This window comes from Myotis yumanensis, unplaced genomic scaffold (assembly GCF_028538775.1).
Source record: "Myotis yumanensis isolate MYYU_CA2020_CCGP unplaced genomic scaffold, mMyoYum1.0.hap1 SCAF_2, whole genome shotgun sequence".
NCBI classification, from domain to species: Eukaryota; Metazoa; Chordata; class Mammalia; order Chiroptera; family Vespertilionidae; genus Myotis; species Myotis yumanensis.
In genome coordinates this window covers 70,328,531-70,345,239 of record NW_027223753.1, presented here as the reverse complement: position 1 = coordinate 70,345,239, position 16,709 = coordinate 70,328,531, and the positions used below count along the sequence as shown (strand labels likewise).

The 16,709-nt window shown below is 40.8% G+C and overlaps 2 non-coding genes and 1 pseudogene across 2 annotated transcripts; 2 read left to right on the top strand and 1 right to left on the bottom strand.

The window, feature by feature from the left end:
* Positions 1–5,757: 5,757 nt before the first annotated feature.
* On the top strand, positions 5,758–5,893 carry LOC139004642 (small nucleolar RNA SNORA66). Its single transcript, XR_011470496.1, has one exon. It is a non-coding gene; the product is annotated as a small nucleolar RNA SNORA66 (small nucleolar RNA).
* A 905-nt stretch (positions 5,894–6,798) lies between these two features.
* Positions 6,799–7,760, top strand: LOC139002443 (large ribosomal subunit protein uL22-like; annotated as a pseudogene).
* A 7,076-nt stretch (positions 7,761–14,836) lies between these two features.
* LOC139004771 (U6atac minor spliceosomal RNA) lies at positions 14,837–14,962 on the bottom strand. The gene has a single exon (XR_011470587.1). It is a non-coding gene; the product is annotated as a U6atac minor spliceosomal RNA (small nuclear RNA).
* Positions 14,963–16,709: the final 1,747 nt, after the last annotated feature.

The window sequence follows — 16,709 nt, the reverse complement described above, 5'->3', positions numbered from 1 at the left end:
CGGGCATAGCATTTTGATTTTCTTAGATTTTGTCCTAGATCCAGGCCACCTCTCTTGCCCTTGCCCTGTTTTCCTGCCTCAGTTCCTGATGGACGGGTGTCCCTCCGTGGCTCCTGCATAAGCACAGCCCCTTCTCCTAAATGCTATGTGGCCTTTTCTTCACAATTTATATTGTTATCTTTTATGTGCATGTGTTTTATCTCCGCAGATGTATTTTCAGGTTAGAGCCTTGTAAAACATACAGACTGCTTCTGGTAACCTGGACGTTTAGTAAATATTAATTTCTTCATTGAAGAGTGCCTTGAGAATTTATGCACCATGGTTATGAAAGTATTTTTTAAAAAATAAAAAAAACCACAATGTTGAGTAGAAATAGCTTTGGCTTGCCTGACTTAACTTGTTTCAGCGTAAAGACGCTATGCAGTCTTCCTCTATAATCCTTCCTGTGAGTTCCTTTCAAAGAGCTGTTTCCATAAATCTTCTGAAAATTTACATTCTCATGGGAACTATTTCTCCCCGGGCATTCCATTAAACTTGTCTGTCAGGTTATTTGGTATTTTATTTTGTTCGTCAGAGAGTTACTCGGAATTGTTAGGTCATTCCACTACTCAAAACCTGCCAGGGCCTTCCCTGCTCTCACTGAGAGATCCCAGTGTCAAGTGTAAGTTTCTAACCCTGACTTGTACTGACCTGGTACCCCCACCGCCTCTCTGACCTTGCCAGCCCTTTCCTTTCTGCTCCAGTGACCTCTTTGCTCTTCCCTTGGCCTGAACTACTCTTGCCCCCCAAATGTCAGCATGCTTTGCCCCTTCACTTCAGGTCTTTTATTGAGAGGCTTTCCCTGACAACCCTGTCTGCGGTGGAACTCACACCACCTTGTCAGTCACTCTTAATTATCCCTACGGCTTTGTTGCTCTTCACAGAATCATCATCAACTAACATAGTCCATACTTATTCATAGATTGCCCTTCTCCCCCGCTGCTGCTAGTTTTTCTGCTGCATTAGTGATATAATATTGATAGAGTCAGTAAAGATTAATAAGAAGTTGGATAGATTGAGAGAATTGGTTCAAAGTTCTAAAAATATTGTTTCACTTCATTGATTTCAATACCAGGAGCAGTTAAAGATGACTTCTTTGTGTGGCCACTAGGTGGCAGGACACGCACACATACTTCGCAAATGGGAGCGTTTATCTGAAGTTAACCTTCAGTTGGCAGAAATACTACTAATCCCTTATGTTTGCAGGAGGCAACTGGTCAATGCTGCCCTCTCACATTGATGTTTCTCTCTCTCCCTCTCTCTTCTTCTCTCTTTAAAAATCAATTAAAAATCTTTTAAAAAATCATTTTTAGCTTAAAACACAAAAACTAAACCAAACTCAAACCATAAAAGCTTTCCAACCTCCCCCCCTCCCCCCCTTTGGATTTGGGATGGATCCTGAAATGCATCGCCTTTTGGATCTCCTCAAACTTCAAAATATGTTTACGGGGGGAAATGGTTTAAGTTAGGAAGCTTGCAGCAGACAGTGCCAGTGGGCAGCAGTGTGTCTAGTTATGTGACAACACACATTTCTGCCTCTTGCATGGTTGAGTGCTTTAGGTGTGTTCTGTGTGAAAAACCAGGGTGTGCGATTCCCATTAGTACTAATAGGAACTACATTGAGCCCTGGATGGTTTTGGAAGAACACTAAAGTGGGATAGCAGAAAAATCACCTACATGTAAAAATACTATTTAAATCCATTAAATATTGTTCTTAGGTTTTCTAAGTTTATGATAAGCAACCATTGGTGCACTTTTAGCGCAGGATTTTTTTGGCAGAAATGTGATTTTTAAAAGCTTATTTCATTAAGTGTCTTTGCTGTAGTGCCTGTGGCATATTGGAAATAACTTAGGTTTTGAGGCTAAAATCTGGGGTGCGCTCCTAATTTAGCTCCTTACTGGTTGTACGACCTTCAGCACATGATGTAACCCCTCAGAACCTCACTTTTCCTCTGTGCAAAATTGGTATAATAATACCTGATTAACAGAATAGGTATGAGGATGAAATGAGATACTAGTTATGAAAACAGATACGAAGTAAAATTCCTGTATGTAAGGTGATTGTTATTATCCCAGAGGCAGGGGGACAGTGTGGGTTTTTTAAGCTGGAGGACCGGGGTTTTGTCATTACCCTGTTGACCTTGTGTTACTTTGTTCAATTTACTGAACCTCAGTTTTCTTGCTGGGAGGAAAAAAAAAAAGAACTAATCAGCAACTCATTTATTGAGTATTTTCTAAGTGCCAGAGACTTCATTCTTAATATCTAAATTCTTTATATAACAACTAACTTAATCTCTATACCCATTTCTGAAATAGATTTGTTAAATTGATTGATTATTAAAAGCAATATGGTCTAAGCACTTTATTTTTTAAATATATATTTTTATTGATTTCAGAGAGGAAGGGAGAAGGCAGAAATATCAATGATGAGAGAGAATCATGGATCAGCTGCCTCCTGCACGCCCCACACTGGGGATCAAACCCACAACCCGGGCATGTGCCCTGACTGAGAATCGAACTGGAACCTCCTGGTTCATAGGTTGATGCTCAACCACTGAGCCATGCCAGCCGGGCATAAGCACTTTATTTTACACATGAAAAATAAAACCCCAGAAGAAAATAAACTCCAGAGGTGAGGTAAAGTGCTTGACATCATATACTAGTTGTGGGCAGAACTGAGACTAGAAAATAGCCAGTGGCTAGTTTCCAGGATATTTCAATGTCTCCATTCCTATCAAGGTCAATTCAAAGAAGTGTGAAACAGGGGGTTGCTCTTATACCTTTTGGCCCAGTGGGAGGCGTAAGTGAGAATCACCTGAGGTGGTGATATTGTGGTACAAGCAGCTCAGGAGAGAGCTGAGATGGGGGAAAGAATAATGTAGGTGGAGTGATGACAGACGGCTTCCTGCAGGAGGAGAGATGTGAACTGGGCATAGAAAAGCAACTAAGAAGTGGTAAGCAAAAAGAGAGGACAGACATTCCAAAAGGAGAAAATGGCATAAGTCAAAGAGGGGAGGAAGCCAAAACCGGTTTGGCTCAGTGGATGGAGCGTCAGCCTGCGGACTGAAGGGTCTCAGGTTCAATTCTGGTCAAGGGCATGTACCTGGGTTGCGGGCACCTCCCCAGTAGGAGATGTGCAGGAGGCAGCTGATCGATGTTTCTCTCTCATTGATGTTTCTAACTCTCTATCTCTCTGCCTTCCTCTCTGTAAAAAATCAATAAAATATATTTTTTAAAAAAGAGGGGAGGAAGATAAGAAGACGGAATTTGCAGGAGCCAAAGCTTCCTGTCTAGGAGAAGTGGCATATGAGGCAGGATAGGTGGTGGGTGGGGACTAGAGGCTAGGGACCTGGAATACCAGGCAAGGTTTCTTCTTACTTCCATAGTCAATGGGAACCATTGATTAATTAATTCAATCATCTGTTTAATAAAGGTGTATTGGGCATCTACAATGTGCTGTGCTCACCTGGGCACTGGGGGTTTTGTCCCTACTTTCAGTCAGGTTCAATCTAGTGTGGAGAACCCAGCAGGTGTAGCTCAGTGGTTGAGCATCGACCTATGAACCAGGAGGTCACGGTTTGATTCCCGGTCAGGGCACATGTTGGTTTTCGGGCTAGATCCCCCGTAGGGGGCTTGCAGGAGGCAGCCCATCAATGATTCTCTCTCATCATTGATGTTTCCACCTCTCTCCCTCTCTCTTCCTCTCTGAAATCAATAAAAAAAAGATTTTAAAAAAGTCTGCTGTGAAGAGCTGGGTGATAACTGGAAAATGAATCACATATTGAGAAATGCTTTGACAGTCATGGACAGGGTGCTATGTTAGAGTAGCAGAGAATGCATTCTCACACAGGTCAGCCAGGGGCACCTTCTCTGGACAATTAGTAGGAGGTCCATGTGGCTAGAACACTCTTAGCGTGAGGGGCTGGAGGGAAGGCTGGGGAAGGGAGCTGGGGTTGGGGAACACCGGAATGTGTTCTACGTGCAAAGGAACTTCTAAGTGCACTGGAGGTTTTTCAGCAGGTAAGAGATTTGGCCTGACTTTATTTATATACATAATTAATTGATTGAAGCCACTCTTCTTGGCTGCGCTACAGGGAATGAACTATAGTGGAAGCAGGGAGACCACTGCTGATAGGGGCCATGGCAGAAATGCTCAGGAGAGACAAAGGCAACTTGAATCAGGATCAGAGCAATGAAGCATAGCATCTTCATAGCAAAGACTGTGGGGGGCTTGGCTGAGAGAGACAATTGAAAGGTAACTTCTCCAGGGCTTATGGGTGGGTTGGCTATGAGGAGTAATAGAGACTTTAGTGGATTGAAGGACGGCCCCCAAAGGATACGTCCATGTCTTAATCCCCGAAGCCTGAGAACGTGACCTTATTTGGAAAAAAATGTCTTTGCAGATGTAATCAAGTTAAGGATCTCCAAATGACATCATCCTGGATTATCCACATAAACCCTTACTTCCATGACAAGTGTCCTCATGAGAGACACAGAGGAGAGATACCGAGAAAAGTGGGGAAGGCCAGGTGAAGACAGTTGCAGAGACTGAGGTGATGCCGCTCAGGGGACCCCTGGAGCCAACAGAAGAGGGACAGACAAGGAAGGGTTCTCCCCTGGAGCCTGTGGGGAGCGCAGCCCGGCTGACACCTTGTTTCCAGGTGCCTGGCCCCCAGGACAATGAGGAAATAAATGCTGTTGTTGAAGCCTCCAAGTTTGTGGTGATACATTATGGCAGCCAGAGGAAACTACTACAAAGAGGGGGCAGTCTGGGATGACCCCAGGTTTCTGGCATATGGTGTTGCCATTTACTGCATTGGGGAAGTCTGGGTTTGGGTGGTGCTGGTGCTAGGACTAAGAGTTAGAGTTTACCCTGGCCGGTTGCTCAGTGGCTAGAGCTTCAGCCTGAAGACCAAAGGGTCTCGGGTTTGATTCCTAATCAAGGGCATTACAGGTTCAATCCCCGGACCCAGTTGGGGTGCGTGTGAGAGGCAACCCCACACTAGATTGAACCTGACTGAAAGTAGGGACAAAACCCCCAGTGCCCAGGTGAGCACAGCACATGTTGCAGGTTCAATCCCCGGACCCAGTTGGGGTGCGTGTGAGAGGCAACCAATTGATGCGTTTTCCTCACATGGATGCTTCTCTCTCTCTCTCTCTCTCTCTTTCTCTCTCTCTCTCTCTCCTGCCCTCCTTTCCTTCCACTCTCTCTAGAAATTAATGGAAAAAATATCCTTGGGTGAAGATTTAAAAAAAAAAAGAGTTAAAGTTTGGACATGTTCAGTTTGAAATGCTTGTGAGAAGTCTAAGCAGAGAAGGTGGGTAAGTAGCTGGATGGAGGAGTCCGGAGCTCAGAGGGGCGTCAGGGGAAAAGAGATAAATCCGGAATTGTCAGCATACAGGTTACATTTAAACCATAGAAATCGATGCAGCCTCCTAGAAAGAGGGTGCGGAGTAGAGCTGGGGAAGGCCTGTGAACAGGGGCATGTGCTTTTCAGTCCATTTGTGGGAAACTGGTCAATTCTTTACCTTCTGTTTTTTTCTTTTTCTTACCTCTGGTGCCCACATGTTGTAAGAGAGGCAAGTTATAAAAGAGCACGGCTAACTGTAAAGTAGTGTAATTTCAGGGCAAACGATGTGATTCTGCCTTCCCAAATACTTTCTCCATCTGTTGGCTAATGCTTGGCCTTCCCTGATTAGAGATTCATTTCTTTAGGCATTAAAACCTACATATTCTACCTTTGCACGGTGTTGCAAAAGTGAGGGGAACTAACCAAGTTTGCTAAAGTAATTGTGATAGAAGTGTATTAGCCTCAGGGGCTACTGGGGTGGTCCATTCTACCATAGCACAGTATAATAAATAAAATAAAACCTACATATTCTTTGGTAGAAGTCATCCATAACTTTTCCTTCACATCTTAGTGAGAATTTGTGTATCGGATACTTTCTGCAAAGCAGGCCTGGGTGACAGGAGTGCGGGAGAACAAAGCATGAAGTTTGGGCCATGCAGTGGGTGGCTGAGTAGAAAAGGGCGGTCATGAGGATGTGGGGACCCTGAAGCCTGGCCATGTCTGTCCTACCGCTTTGCATGTGGGGGAAAGCCTGCTATAGAAAGGCTCCGCCCTTCCCTGCCGTAGTCTGAAAACTCAGCACCAAACTCCCTCCCTCACCCCTGGTGCCCCGCTGGGAGGATCTCAGCTGACATGTCCTTCTTCAGAATGAGAAGAAAAGTGAAAGAAACATCAGTGACATGCAACAGGCAGCTTCACAGTATTCAAGAGGAAACTGATTGCATGGACTTGGCAGCGTTTTAAGGGCTATTCTGGAGTTTCTGCTTTTCTAAAGTGATGGGTACTTTCACTGGATGCTACCTTGAATCTCCATCGCGGCCATCATCAGCCCCACTGGGACTCCTGGCCAGGCACCCCGAGTCCCCTCTACCTGCTCCCAGACCATTCTGCTCGCTCTGCTATCTGAGTGAGGATTTCAAAATGCAAACATGCTTCTTGCCTCTCAGTGTCCCCCTGCTGCTCCTTGGATAGGACACTATAAAGCTCACAGGGATGTAAAGTACAGTACAGGGAATCTAGTCAACAACACTTATGGTGTCAGTAGGTATTAGACTTATTGAGGGTATTACTTCATAAGTTATATAAATGTCTACCACTATGTCAAAATTAATATAACATGGAATGTCAACTGAATTGAAAAATTAAAACTATAGCTCTTCCCCAAAGCGGCCATAAGTGACTTCTGAAAATGGTTCGCTATTCACTTGACCCAGAAAAACCCACAAAATCTTGCAAATCAAGAGATTCAAATCTTCGTGTTCACTTTAAGAACACTCGTGAAACTGCCCTGGCCTTCAAGCGTATGCAGATTCGAAAAGTCACCAAGCATCTGAAGGATGTAACTTTACAGAAGCAGTGTGTGCCCTTCCGTCATTACAATGGTGGAGTCGGTAGGTGTGTTCAGGCCAAACAGTAGGGTTGGTGGTCCAAAAGAGTGCTGAATTTTTGCTGCACGTGCTTAAAAATGCAGAGAGCAATGCTGAACTTAAGTGTGGGGAAGCAGGAGACTTGATTGGAAAATCTGTAAGAAGGAATCTCTGAAAGGTCAGGGGCTTCTAGCAGGACCTTGCCGAAGGCGGCAGACGCTGCCTTGACTTTTCCAAACAAGTCTAAGCCCCTGGGTGTTTTACTGGAATCTTTATGTTTACTTATTAGATATCTTTGCTTAAAGGACACTGCAGACACATGTGACTTCTCAAAGATGCTTATCCTACTGATAGTATCTAATAATTTTAGTTCAAGCTGTTATTACAATAAAAGCCCAAGGAGGCAGGCAAATGGGGCTGTTTTGGTTCCTATAGCCAAGCAGCCCCTTAGCCCTCTCTTTCACAGAAATGTGTGTCAGAGTAATCCATTCATCCATCACTCAGGGTCTGCTGGTCAGCCCCAGCACTTAAGGGTTTAGATGTAGACTCTCTGGTCATTGAGCACATCCAGGTGAACAAAGCTCCCAAGATGCAGCATGGAACTTACAGAGCTCATGGGCGGGTTACCCCATACAGGAGCTCTCCCCACCACACTGAGAGTATCCTTCATGAGAAAGAGCTGATTGTTCATAAAACAGAAGAGGAAGCTGCACAGAAGAAAAAGATATCCCAGAAGAAACTGAAGAAAAAAAAAACTTATGGCCCAGGAGTAAATTCAGCATAAAATAAATACCAATAAAAGTAAAAAAAAATAAATAAAGCTTTTCTTTATCTAACCATTGCCTATATTTCTGGCTTTATTTCATCCCCAATACTTGCTTGCTTTGCTCTCAGAGATCTAGATGCACTGACATGCATTCAGTTTCTCCACCTTCACAAGCCCTCTCTTGCTGCTCCCTGGGTTGGATTGCTCTCGCTGGCCCCAGCCCCAACTCCCTCACTCCTTTCCTGCATCCTCCCCCCATCCCCACTACATAGAATCACACAATTCATTAGGACACTGTCCTGACTTCTCCCCCTCCCCCTGTATCAAATCCTCTTCCTATTTTCAGCCTTATGGCACTGTATACCTTTTCTGCCTAGTCCTTATGGTAGTTGTAAATGTACACACACACACACACACACACACACACACACACAACATGTATACATATATATTTAAGTAGAATTATTTGACTGATGTTTCTCCCTACCAGACTTTACTTTTTATGAGGGCAGGTATCTTGTTCATGGTGGCATCTCTAATTAGCGTCCTGCTGCCCTTGGCCTGTCATTGAATGTTGGCTGAATAAATAAAATGAATGGACATATATTGCCACTAATTGTTGGTTACTCAATGAATTCTAAGAATTCTCAGGATGGGTCACTTCTATGTAGCTCTTTAGGTTTTGAAAAGCAGTTAGTAATAATATTGAGTCTGATTCTCCTCTCTGCAGAGCACTCACTCCTGGGGCACAGTAAGGAGAATAGCGTTACCTATCAGTTTCCACGTGTGAGCATCAATTTCCACCCCAAATAAAAGGAGAGAAATGCTTGCAGGCCCAGGAGAAATGCTGTTGATTTTGTGCTAGCAACTGGATTTCTCCGTGGCTGTCATTTATGAATGAAGGGAAAGCCCAGTGAAGGTAATTGATGTCACCGCAGCCCTCACAGAGCCACCTCCCACCGCTCACTCACACCTAATAATGTGCTCTGGTTATTTGCGAATGTGTTTGGCCTTCCTAAAATAAAAGAGAAGATGATATTAAACGAAATCACTTTAAATAAAAAGGAGAACACAGGGGCCAAGCATGATAAAATGACCACAAAACATTAAGGAAAAGATCAGTGACAGGTCTCAAATGTAGTTCAAACGGCGTTTCTTTTGAATGTTAAATCTCCAGCCCACGGCCCTCGTACTCAGAGCGATGAAAATATGGTGGACATGTGTACATTTTCTTTCTCATGGCTTGTGCTTAATTATCCATGAAGAAAAAAAATTCACAAAATGTTTCATGTTCTTCTCTTTTAACTGCCAAAACAGGAACTTCTGAGGCTTTGACAGAATTGGTTACGATCCCTTTGAAAGTTTTATTAACGCAGAGTATGTTTTTAATCTTTTGTATGTTGATCACTAAAATGTATTTTCTATGATTCATTCATTCTTGCCTCTATCATATTTTAAGTAAACAAGGAGTTAGTGACTTTGACCTTGTAAAATATATTGGGCTTTTTTTTTTTAGATGCAGAGTGGTGATGATTAATGAACAAACTGAATATTAAATCAGAGGATTCTTCTCTATCTAGGACAGAAAGGAAGTCTTGAGACCCTTTGAAAGATTAGTATCTACTTTCATTTTAATGTAAACATCAGAGACATTCCACTCTGAGCATATTTCTCTCCTCTAAAAAATTCTGTATATAGATGTTGTATTTTCTGTGCATCTGTAGATGTCGAAATATAAATAAATGAAAGTGCTTACTGTTTTGCCTCTATTGATATTTTGAGTCAAAAGTTGAAAGTTAAAGCAAGAAGTGTTTTTTTATTTGTAGAGTACTTTTAAAAATAAAAGCATGCATCAGAAAATACTGAATGCTTGCTAGTTAATCTATTATCATAATTGTCTTTGTTATTCATATTTTTCAAAGTTTCATAAACCTCATTGTTTGGGGTCTATTTAAAGTGCTTGGAGCATAACTACTTTATCGGCAGTTGCCTGAACAGAAAAATAAAGTGTCTTATAGATGAATCTGTGAGAAGAGTTTATTTAAAACAAAATAGAATTCTTGGGTTAAGTCTCAAAATAGACATAACTAAGGTAGTTTTAATACAATGCCTAAACAAGAAGGTACTTTCATAAAAACAAGGGTCAAAATATGTGAAATAAGATAATACCATCTTTTAAAAAAATTTAAAAATTGATTTCAGAGAGAAAGGGAGAGGGAGAGAGAGATAGAAACATCAATGATGAGAGAGAATCATTGATCGGCCACCTCCTGCACATTCCCACTGGGGATTAAGCTCACAACCTGGGCATGTGCCATGACTGGGAATTGAACCATGACCTCCTGGTTCATAGGTCGATGCTCAATCACTGAGCCACCGCGGCCAGACACCATCTTTTTTTAACTAAAAGTTTATTTTTAATTATTATATTGACCTTGTAGAGTCAAAGCCTCAGATCTTTATTTCTTTCTTATTGTTAAAATTGCACAATAATTTGTACATACATAAGTTTATGAAAACAAAACAAATAGTATTTGACCAGGTCTTACCTGTGTTAGACTAGATCCACAGACCACTGAAGGATTAAAGAGAATGCCAAGATATGGAAAGGTGACAACTTTTAAACATCAGGTGATCTGAAATAGGTGACAGCATGTCATAAAGACCCATTTTCCATCATTCTTTTATTCACCAATTGAGCAAGTGTTTAAGTGCCTCCCATAACCAGGCACCATTCAAAGTGTTGATACATAAGTGAACTAAAAAGATCAAAAGAAGCTTCTATTCTAGTTGGTGGAAGTGAGATGCTTAACATTTAACCACATCTTTTCCTTAATCAAGAATAAGCCATATGCTATTAAAATAGTCTCTAGATCATCAGCAAAGATTGAGTTTCAAGAATACCTATGGAATTAATATTGTACCACAAGATATTATTTTTCTTAATTTAAAAAAGTATTGAAGTTCATTCTGTTAGCTCACTTGACTTTTACCATATAAGTAGTTGCTTTCTCTATGATTAAATTTGTATACACCTCCTTAGAAAACTATGCTTTCCTTTGTATTTTACAAAGGAGAGCCAAAAAGTATTAGGTTACCAGCTAGTTGGTGGCAGAACTGGTAATAGATCTTAGTGTTTTATCCGCAACCCCCTGTTCTTATTAGTCACTTTATTTTATCTTAATACTAGAGGCCCAGTGCACGAAATTCATGCACTCGGGAGTGGGGGCAGTCCCTCAGCCCAGCCTGTGCTCTCTTGTAGTCCAGGAAACCTCGGGGGATGTCCAACTGCCGTGGAGGTGGGAGAGGCTCCCGCCAATGCCGCTGTGCTTGCCAGCCATGAGCCCGGCTTCTGGCTGAGTGGTGCTCCCCCTGTGGGAGCACACTGACCACCAGGGGGAAGCTCCTGCATTGAGCGTCTGCCCCCTGGTGGTTAGTGTGTGTCATAGCGACCGGTTGTTCTGCTGTTTGGTCAATTTGCATATTAGCCTTTTATTATATAGGATTATTATATAGGATATGTATTTTTTATTGTTGACAGTATTACAGATCAGTAAGGGACAGTATTATTACATTTATACCCAATATAGGTAAATTGGAATAGTACCGGTTAGGTACTGAAACTTTCATGATAACTTTAGTAACTATTTTGAGAACATTAGAAGAAAATTAGATTTTTATAAAGTAGCTCTAGTTACTTACCATGTATAATAGGGCATACAATGCCCATTCTCCTTTAAAAGGGTTATAGAGATACACCAAAAAAAAGTCTTGATATTCAGTTCACTAATTGCAAAAGAGTCCATAATTACAATATTTCATTTCTAGGATGCCAGTTTATTACATATTAATTAGTTCATGTTTAAATGTGACGCCTTCCAGATGAGATTTTTTATACAATATCCTGGTGATTTAGGAAGACACTCTAGTATTATCATGTTTCAAAATTAGGATGTGTCACTCTTGGAAAGAGATCTCCAGATGGCTCATCTCATTCTTTTTTGTGTCTCCATTACAAAGGGTGAATTGACTTTTTTTCCAACTTCTTCTCCATATTATGTGGCTTTTCCCTATTTGGGGGTGGGTAACCCCACATACTAAGTTCAGAGAGTTTACATATATAGGTCATGGATTTTTTAAAGTTGTATTATGGAGCTTATATAAATATTTTCCTTTTTTTCTTCCCTGATCATAAACTTGCCCTCACTCCTGGATTTGGAACATAACCAAGCTGGAAGATGAGATCATGTTTGCAGAACACAATGAGGTCTCAGCAAGAATCTTCTAATTTGAGACCCATCAATATTTTGTGCACTCATATGCTAAAATGCTGAAGAATAAAATCAGGAGTTTAAAAGTTATTTTCAGCATTGGGACTAAATAAAGGAGACAGGGTTTTTCTTTTTGTATTTTTTTTATATTCAAAATAACGTATTTTTCCTTGGAAATGTAATTCTGTTTTACTTAGAAAAATTGACTCAATTTGCTAGTGCAAATAATGCTAATGTTTTATTTTAGTTTATCTTGACATTATGTATAATGTTAACTCTTTTGTTCTTATTTTGAAGTTGACAAAATTTTAGACTACTATTTGTTAATTGCCTGATTTGCATTTTTTAAAAAAATCCTCACTGAGGATATTTTTTCCATTGCTTTTTGGAGAACGTGGAAGGAAAAGTGGGAGAAAGAGAGAGAGAGAGAAACATCAATGTGAGAGAGACACATCGATTGGTTGCCTCCCACACTCACCCCGACTGGGGACGGGGATTGAACCTACAACCCAGGTACATGCCCTTGACTGGGAATTGAACCCAAGACCCTTCGGTGTAGAGGCCAATGCTCTAACCACTGAATCACACTAACCAGGACTGATTTGTATTTTTAATATAGAGAGATATTTCCTTGTTTCATTTTTATAGTATTGTAATTACTGGTCTTATTTGCTTATTCAATATGGAGAAAGAATTTTCCTTTTTTTCATGTAATTACACACATACTATACTGCTTAAGATGGAGAACAGATGAGGATAACTATACTTTTTTTTTGCAAATTTTTACCACATGTGGAGCTTACCATGAAGAATAAGCAGAGTCAAGAATGCCCGACCCAATGCCCCTTTGAAACATTTTTATGTGGTTCCATGAAATAGTGCATATTTTAATAGATGCCATGACATGGCGGCCATGCTGAGGTCTTTGTTTTCAGACAATCCCACTCAAAGTATCTGCTATGGGCATCGATTGGTTTTACCTGCTCACTCTGCCATCCTCCTTTGTCAGGAGTCGGATTTTGATCTTCTTTTGGGAATCGTCTTTCCCTAGGCGTGTTGTTTTAGTGAGATGACTACAGTACCCCGCCTCCTCTGACCTAATAAGAATCCTCCCTATAATTTGTTTCTCTAAGATTTATAGCTGTGAGGAGCAAGAGGAGCCCCCTTTCTCTGGGCTCTCAAGCTAAACCACATAAGCCTGGAGCTTATGGTCCCAACCCCAGGCTTCATGGAAGGTCTCTGATAATGATGCCAACACACGGAGGGATCCAGGGCTCTGGCAATATTTAGCACCATCTGAAGCTAGATCAACCCTCAAAGTTCCCAGTCACTGGAGCCAATACATTATCTTTGGTTAAGCTAATATGAGTTGCATTCCTACTACTTTCAACCTAAAGAGCTTTGGATATTGCTTTCCACCTAGATGTGAGAATGATAAACTCGGTGCAAGCAAAAATAACTTGTCAACAGTTCTGAGTAATAGAGAAATCTAATCAAAATCTATTTTGGATAAGCAGTAAGTTTTTGTTGGTTTGGAATCCTAAATTTAGAAAGCTCAAATAACTAACATTTTCCTGTACCCTAGAGACAACTGTTAAATAAACTAACTGATCCCAAGGATTATTTAAAGATGTAATTCCAGGTTATGTCAGTGTCATTATAGATTCAACTTAATCACCCACATTTTCAACGTTAATGGGATTATTGTACGGGAATTGATGCCAAGAGAAATGATCTCAAGGCTCTGTGCTAATAATAGCTTTAACATATTGGCACATTCCATGTGCCAGAAAGTGTGCAAAGCCTGTCATTATTTTACATTTAATTCTCACAAAAACCCTAAAAAGCAGGTGTTATTATTCCCCTCTTACAGATAAGGAATCTTAGAGAGGTTCAGCAATGTGCTCAAGTTCACACGGCTGGCAAATAGTAGAACCAAAATCTAAGCCCAGGTCTTTCTAATTTAATAGCCCAGGCTTTTAACCACTGCTCTTTCTTTAAGTGTCCCAAGTTCATAAAAGTGTGTTCAATTATTTATTTTTTTCAACATATTTTGGAGATATACTTAGCTCATAGTAGAGATAATATACCTATATTTATGTAGATATAGATATAATAAATATAGTATAAATGACATAGTAAATATCTTATGAACTTATAAATATACACTGAGTGGCCAGATTATTATGACTGGTCAGATTATTATGACCACCCCATCAGGTCAATGAAGTGAATTAGTTATGCAAATAATAATAATAATAATAATAAAACCTTGAGAGTATTTGCTTAGGAAGTTTTCAATATTCAGTATTTTTGGAAGTGTCAATGAAGTACTGATGGGGTGGTCATAATAATCTGGCCAGTCATAATAATCTGGCCACTCAGTTTATAAACATACATAAACATTAATATATATATATATATATATATATATATACACACACATACATAAAATGTATAAATATTTTATAATTACTATGAGTTAGATATAAGAATTTCTAATTCCCATGGCAATCTTATTTTAAAACTCTTATGGCTAAATCAGAATTTGCCATCAAAAATTCAATATCTGAATTTTTTTCATTTTATTTTTTTAAATATACTTTTTTTAAAATTGATTTCAGAGAGGAAAGGAGAGATAGGAAACATCAATGATGAGAATCATTGATTGGCTACCTCCTGCATGCCCCCTACTGGGGGTCAAGCCCACAACCCAGGCATGTGCCCTTGACCGGAATCGAACCCGGGACCCTTCAGTCTGCAGGCCAACGCTCAATCCACTGAGCCAAACCAGCTAGGGCTGCATTTTATTTTTTCTTGATTTTAAAATGATGGTCAGATGCCATAAAGTAGGCAGCAATGCCTTCACTGTATCAGTGTTGTTAAGCCCGAGAGCCTCTTCCACCCTTGTCAAGGGGAGTGCTAGCCTTCTCTCCTTTCAGACAACACTCGATATCTGCATTTAAAAGTTTTCTCTTACAATAGAAAGTGGCCTGGGCTGGCATTTAAAAAAAAAAAAAAAAAGTTAAACAACCAATCCAGCAGACAGCTAGCAGAACCTGAAGTTGCTGCTTTTCCCCCAAATGCACAAACCCTTGGTGGTTTTGGGAGACTTGGAAGGCATCTCAGAGGATCTAATGAGGCCCGAGGCCCAGCAGCGGGCGGAAGGGAGTGGAGAGTCACGTTGGCCGGATCCACAGCTCCTCCTTCCTAAGCCAAGGCTCTTGTGCGGATGTGTGCTCCTGGCCCCCATCATCTGAATGTGTGCAGTGCCCTGTTTCATGTTGACTTTTCACAGCTGGTGATGCATGCTTGTTTTAACTTTCCACAGAGGGACCGCTTCCAAAATCTAATTAATTGAGTCTTTATTTGAGGGGGGGAGGGGAGTGTTCTGTGTATTTACAGACCCCAAGAAGATGTGAAAAAAATATTTTCAAAACTAAGCTAATTCAAATAGTCCTATGTTTTCTAATGTTTCCAAATGTATTCTGGGTACTTCATGGATATTACATTCTAAAAGAGGGTTTTGGGGTTTAAAAGTTTGAAAAATGAGGGGTTTAAGAGTTAAACCTGGGATCTTTTACTCTAGAACGTCTCAAAAATTTTATTTACTAAGTTAATAAAGAGTGAAAAGAGTTAGAGATTTGTTTTGTTGTTGTTGTTAATCCTCAGCCAAGGTAATTTTTCCACTGATTTTCAGAGAGTGGAAGGAAGGGGAGAGACAGAGAAACATCCATGGAGTCAATTGGTTGCCTTCCACATGAGCCTGGCAGGGCCAGGGATTGCAACCGTGGTACATGCCCTTGACAGGAATCGAACCCGGGACCCTTCAGTCTGCAGGCAGATGCTCTATCCACTGAGCCAAACTGGCTAGGGCAAGAATTAGGGATTTGAATAGAGAGTACCTTGCTTTAAGTTTCAGTTAATCACTTCTTAAGTATAGGGGAGTGCAAAAGTAGATTTACAGTTGTAAATATGAGAAAGTTTATCCTTGTATTATAATTTATTAATTGTTGTATTATTTATCTTATCATTATTACTATTATTGTTTTGTATCCATACTAATGATTTATCTTTTAGGCAATAATGTCTGGTAATTTAACCTACTTTTGCCCACCTCTGTATATATCTTTGGGCAGATTGTTTGCATCTCAGTTTTTCAATAATAAGATTTAGCCCACAAGGATGTTGGGAAGATTAAATAAAATAACATGCTTGTAAGTACTTTGTAACAAGTACTTTGTAAGGTTTAAAGCACTAACATTATCTACACTAATAAAAGAGAAACATGGTAATTAGCGTACGGCCGCTACCCTTCCCATTGGCTAATGAGCGTATCCTTATGCAAATTAACTGTCAGTTAAGATGGCGGCCGGCAGCCATGCACTGAAGCGAGCATGAGGCTTGCTTGCTCCAGTGACTGCGGACTCCAACGTTCCCCGCCTGCCGCTGCCGGCCTCTCATCTGCAACTCTAAGCAACTATTACTATGTTGCAAATAAGAAGCTAAACAAAACTCCAGAAACCGGCTTTCAGTCAGCCCCGGACCGCAACATTGTATCGATGTTTTCAGCAGCGAGGCCTCAGAGCTAAAGCTGGCCCAGAATAAAAAAAAAGAAAACAAGGAGCTGTTGGGAGCTTTTAGTCACTTGCCAGCCAGAAAACAGCCCTCAGCCCCTCAGCCAGACTGGCCAGGC